The sequence below is a fragment of the Temnothorax curvispinosus genome, unplaced genomic scaffold (genome assembly GCF_003070985.1).
Source record: "Temnothorax curvispinosus isolate PA1 unplaced genomic scaffold, ASM307098v1 QBEX01003877.1, whole genome shotgun sequence".
NCBI classification, from domain to species: domain Eukaryota; kingdom Metazoa; phylum Arthropoda; class Insecta; order Hymenoptera; family Formicidae; genus Temnothorax; species Temnothorax curvispinosus.
The window spans coordinates 146337-152540 of record NW_020213657.1 but is presented as its reverse complement, the minus strand read 5'-3'; positions in this window follow the sequence as shown (position 1 = coordinate 152540).

Genomic DNA, 6204 nt, shown 5'->3' with positions numbered 1-6204 from the left:
TAACTATGTGATTACACGGAGGCGGGGGCGTTTACCCGCTTCTCTGTTAAGGCGCTAATAGCGTCGCGTGCTAACCGTCCGCGTCGCATACCACGTCGCAGCTTCTTCCGGCAGCTGCGAGAACACCTCGTCGTCTCGCTTCCGGCGCCTCGTATTTTCCGTCTAGGAGATGAGAAATTAAGAGAGCGGAGGACAAGGACGGCGCATCCGAGTAATGAGGAAACCCTCCCGCGCGCTCCCAACAACGTCTCCTCCCGTTGGAGTATCGTTGAATTAATTCTGCACTACGACGCTCCGCGTCCGCGAGCGATAAGAACATCTGAATCGGTCGCTTCAAAAACGTAAGTCCATTAATTTTGTAAATCAAGATTTTGTAAATCCAATTAGGCAAAATTGTAACGCTCGAAGTAGCAGTCGTTGTTACTTCAAGTCGATTATTTTGAAGATGTACGATTAATTTACGTCAGAAGCCTTTTGAAATTTAAATCTCTTGGAGATTCACTTGGAAGTCTAAAATAATATATTCAAATGCAAGTTGCAGCATAATTTTTCACTGCTACACTCTCGAGACAGTATTGAGCTTTTTTTAAAGAAATAACTTCACCGGATTTAATAAATTTAATTTCTAATGATATGATTTCTTTTTATTTAAAACTCGCGATGCTTACGTCTCTCTTTTTAATACCTATGATACGATCACCGCATCAAATAATTGCAATGTACAATAAGTTGCGAGCGATTGAAGTTTCCAAACTCGCATAACACAACGCACGCAGTGTATATAGTATTGAAAAAACGGTTATTTATACAATCTACCACAGCGTCCGTCAGCTGTTTCAACTAGCGTGCGCCAGTTTACATTGCAAACAGCACCTTGCGCTGATCACCTTGACTCACCTGCGCATTCACTATTCACCTTGACAAAAATTCGCGCAAATTCATATTTTCTCTTTTTCTCTCCCTTTTTCCTCTTTCCATCCTAATTTTTTCTCAGAAATTACAATTTAATCTTTCAGATTATATATGTATACATATATGTATAATTCCCTTAGTTGATACAAACTACAAGAAGCTTATTACATAATCTATCGACTTTTATTTATTAACAGCAAATAAAATATTCGAATAAATAGCACATTTTTAATATCTCACTAAATAAAAGATTTTGAGATATTTTTACATTGAAACTACATATTCATAGATCATTGCTGTAAGCTGTGTACAATGAAGAATTAATATAGCGACAAGGTACTACGAAACACTCACTACGCTTACGTAATTTCTCTCATCAGCGCGAGCAGCTGCGTATTATATCGCAGCAAAAACTGATTAAATCACAATCATCCTCGGAAAATCGCTTTAATCCTTTTGTAAGTTGTATAATAAGATGGAAGCGCCAAGGGGAGTAATCCGTTACACAAATCTTCAGTAACTTGCGCCTGATACAACTTACTAATGCAGTACAATCGCACGGTTCCTAAAATATTTTCCACCGTGTCTATTATTATTGTCGCAATTAAAATGAAGACGACGAAAAAAAAATTATTCTCTCATGTAATATATGAAATACCTACGTCTTAAAATACGTCTTAGGCCGGTTTTCACATGCAATGATTGGTGGCGCCAGGCCGCGCCAGTCGACTAACGCCAGTAAAAATGCAAGTGTAAACACTTGATACAAACTGGCGCTAGTAATGTGGCGTTTACTGGCGGCTATTGGCCAAAGCATATAACCTCAAATTCTGAGGTTATATGCTTGCTGTCATTTACTGTGTGTTTAATAAATGTTAAATATTTTTCATATTATACGCCAATTACTGTGTAAATACTTGTGAGTTTGCTAGTCGGTTCTGGCGCCAATGAATGCCAGTCAGTTGGCGCCACTAATCATTGCGTGTGAAAACCGGGCTTTTTAGTCTTAATTAATAAAGTTTGTCAAAAAAACGTTACAAAAATGGATTTCTCTTGAAGATCTTTTTTTATTCTCTCGAAACCAGGTCGCGCGGCTTATTAGTACGTCCTGCCAGCTATTGGATTTCTGCGAACCCGACAGAAAATCACTGGAAATTGGGGACGAACAATTTTACGCCATTCGACACGTGCCGTTCAATTTTAATGTCGCGACTGAGCCGGCGCGTGAAATTCTCAAAGACAACGACTCGATTTCTGGACGCGAGTTAAGAATAACTTCGACATTGGCACGGAAATTTCCGTGCGGAAGCTCGAGTGGCTCGCGTGTTGGACTCTGCGAATCTTGTCTTTATTCACCCTTGTACAGGTACAGGAAAAGTCAAGGGACTTCCGGGCGCGTGGTAATGGAGATTGATTTGACGTAAGCGACACGTGTTCTCGCGCATGAAAAATATGGTCAACGTTGATTTGGAAAAATGATTAATAACGAAGATTATATGAAAAATATATTAAAACTTGTTAAATTTTATCAATAGCTATAATCTGAAAGTAATAACGACAATCAAAAATATATAAGGAATGCATACAGTGGTTTTTTAATATTTTCTCTCCTGCTCAGATTATTTGATCCATTCGGACTCGAGTTTTTCCCAACACGAAGATTGCGACATTGATATTTTGTTATTTATGATATGGCGATTAAAAAAATCTTATGAAGTAATTAATTTCAAGAATACAAATAAGTAATGAAATATCTTCCTCATCTGCATTTTTATAAACGATTATTAAACGCTTCGCCGTTTCATTATTTTCTTGTTTTACGTATCGTTTCAAATTTCTATTATTTTACTACTTTTAAGTAGATATAAGGATAACAGTCGCCTGTAGAACTTAATAACACCGTTGTGATTTATGTCGTTGTACTTTTAACGGATTATACATTCGATATCTTATGGCATTGAACACGATATCATAATGCCAGAGTAAGATTAGAATTCGATGGTTAGCGACGATAAACTTTAGCATGGCAACTGATACGTGCACGCCCCCTATATAAGGGTTCAAATTTTAGTCAAAGGTCATGGTTATTAAAAAAAATATTGATCAAACAATCACTATTAACGTAACTAGATAATTATTACAATAATTGTATCTGATAACAAATCGTTATAACAGTATAAACAGTAATCTCAATTAATGAAATATTATAACTGCACCCCTCGCAAGATAGTGAGTAATAATTATTTTCGAAAGAATCAACGATACAATATTGATAAAACAATCACTATTGACGTAACTAGATATTATAATAATTATGTCTGGTAACAAGTCGTTATAACAGTAATCTCAATTAATGAAATATTATAACTGCACAAAATAGTGAATAATAATTATTTTCGATGAATAATAAACGAACGTTTGTTCTCAGTTACTATTCTCTATACTTAATTAACTCGATAACTCTTCCGTCTTCGACTTGACTTTCTGACGAGGAAACGGCGTGTCTCTTGACCGTGCTTGTAATTACGGGATGAAAAGTCTTACAGACGAAAGATTCAAATTGTTATAAATTTAGATATTATGTTAATTGACAGAATATTGCATTAATAAATAATTGTTATAATTAGATATACATATATTGCACGACAATTGCCATAATCGAAATCGATGACACTCTCTCTTCATGAATCCGCACGGTACGCACGTGCGGTTCCGTGATACAGGCACGTTTCATCGTCGTCGTCGTCGTCGTCGAAATCCGTGTCACACGATATCGCGCATTATCATAGATATTGGCCGAGGGCTTTGGCTTCGGAGCTTCGGTTCGGTGCGTTAACGGGCCTCATAAATAAAAAATATCGTCTCGCGGCATGAAATCCGCCGTCGACGAAACGACGCGACGTCTCTCCGCCGGGAGTCGGGAGTATCCTGCCGTGCCGCCGCAGCCGCCGCTCTCTCTTCGGTTGTGAAGTCTCGTCGTTTCTCATTCTTCCCGTCCTTTCGAAATACACGGATCCACTTTGCGCTCGATACGCCGTAGTGCCACTTATACGTTCTCCATATCGTCGCCCGTCTCGGGACACCGCTGTAACGACGAGGAAACAGTTTCTTTCACATCGTGGGTAACTTCTATGGAACCTTTCGAGCTGCATAAGACATATGCGATGAATTCGGAATCGGAGAGTCTGAAGTCTCTTCCTTCAACGCGCGGAGCATTTGCGTACATTACTTTCGGGGAAGATGTAAGAATGGAATTATGCAGAATATCGAATTAATACCTTGAAAAAATGGACCAAATTCTTCTTTTTCGTTCTAAAGTTTAGTGTTCTTTGAACAAAAAATTCAAGAAATAGATAATTCAATGTGTATTCAGAGATCTAATATTTTATAAAGAAATAAAAAATTGAAATTTAATACCATGTCCGTCTTAATGCATGCATAAAAGAGGTTTATTCCGTATATCATTACGTCAGTTATTAAAATGTACTGATATATTAAAGCGATATATACTAATGCCACAGAATGGATCTCTTCCAATGTTAGAAAATTTCCATATTGGAAAACCGTAGGAGATAAATCACGCCTTCCAGCACATCGCGCTCGAGAATCCTTCCGATTCTCTCTTATTCGTCGTTGGCTTCCGAAGTCGATCTTTGTCCGGATCTTTGCGAAATCGTAGACTTTAAGAACGACAGTACCATAAACGAGATAAAATAGACTGCCTTCCCAGCTGCTGGGAATAATTTTGTTACAAACTTTCGGAAGGAGAGAATTTCTCGGTTTTATATCCGAAAAGCTTATTATACGTTTCTACGATTCGGATCGGATAATAATCAACCAAGGATGAAAAAAATTGAATCAAGATTTCCTAACCCTATCCCTCTCCCTTTTCTCCTTCCTCTCTCCCGAAGGCGATGATATCCGGAGCGTATATCGCTACCTTCGGTGAACTTTCGTAATTCGATTCTGCGGGCAGTGGAAACTTCGTCGTGAATCATTTCGCAGGTCTGCTTTTGCGTGTGAGTGATACTAGCCGAGTTTAATGGAAACATGAAACCGTTGCTCCACATCCGGCAAAAAATATTCTATATATTCTAATGGAATATAACATTATGGGTATCATATTATGCTTGTAGCTAAACGTGGACGCGCACGTAATTGAGGATTTTTGCTATATCATATGCATGAGAGACGGTGTAGTAATTGCGAGGCAATTAATTGGCCATTTAATAATTTAGTTAATTATACATATATCGCGCTAGTAATCAATTACTTATTTAATTAATGATATACTTTATCTCATCTGCTACGTTCAATAGGAAGATTGCGAACCGCATTGTTCCTCTCGCAATTATATAATACGCCATTTGGGGTTAATAGCATCCTTGATAGAGTCATAATTTATCGTGTAAAATATTTTAATCGTAGTACAGATGTAATTTATGTTAATTTATACAATAAATTTCAGAGTAATTTAATGCATAATATCGAAATGTAAATATCATAGGAATTTAATTAAGAAGAAACTATATAGATTTAGTATACATGTATCTTTGATTTTTCAATAAGGATAATCCTACTCATTTTGATATGCAGGATGATATGCATAAAATATTATTAATTATTTTCTGACAAGCTATGAAGAATGGAAGGTCGGAACGTCAATTTTTTTTCGCAATCCGATTCGCTTCATAAGCAGTAATAAAACAGTAGAAAAAATATTCGTCTTCCTTAATAATCTTAGAGAAAAGGGGATCCTGCAGTGACTGGCGAACTTCCTCGATGTCGATAATGTCAACCTTTCTAATTTTGTTTTCCCTATATCTGTCTTTGTCTAACGAAATGACATCTGTCCTTTTTTTGATTGCTCACCATCTTACGCAAGATCCGGCAACTACTGTTGCTGCTCTTCTTGTCATCCTGCATCCGTATTTGCATTACTAAAATAATTATTAGATGGATCTTTTTTTGTACGCATTGAATCTTATTATACTTCTACTTACACGATATTATTTCTACATGTTTTCCCAAGGGTGGATGATAAACATTATGTACGTATAAACAGTAGAATTTTTGTTTTAAGCAAATATTGTCGTCAGGTGACAGCTGTGTATGTGCCCCAATAAGTAATATTTTTAATTTTTTGGTGCTTTTGATATAAAATCGCGTTTTCCACCCTAGATTTTTGTGCGGACTTTAATTCTAGACCAAAAACTTGCAATTCTGTAAAGCCAATTAAAAGATCCATCGATTAACGATAATGTCGGTAAATCATACGGCTGCAGGATCCCC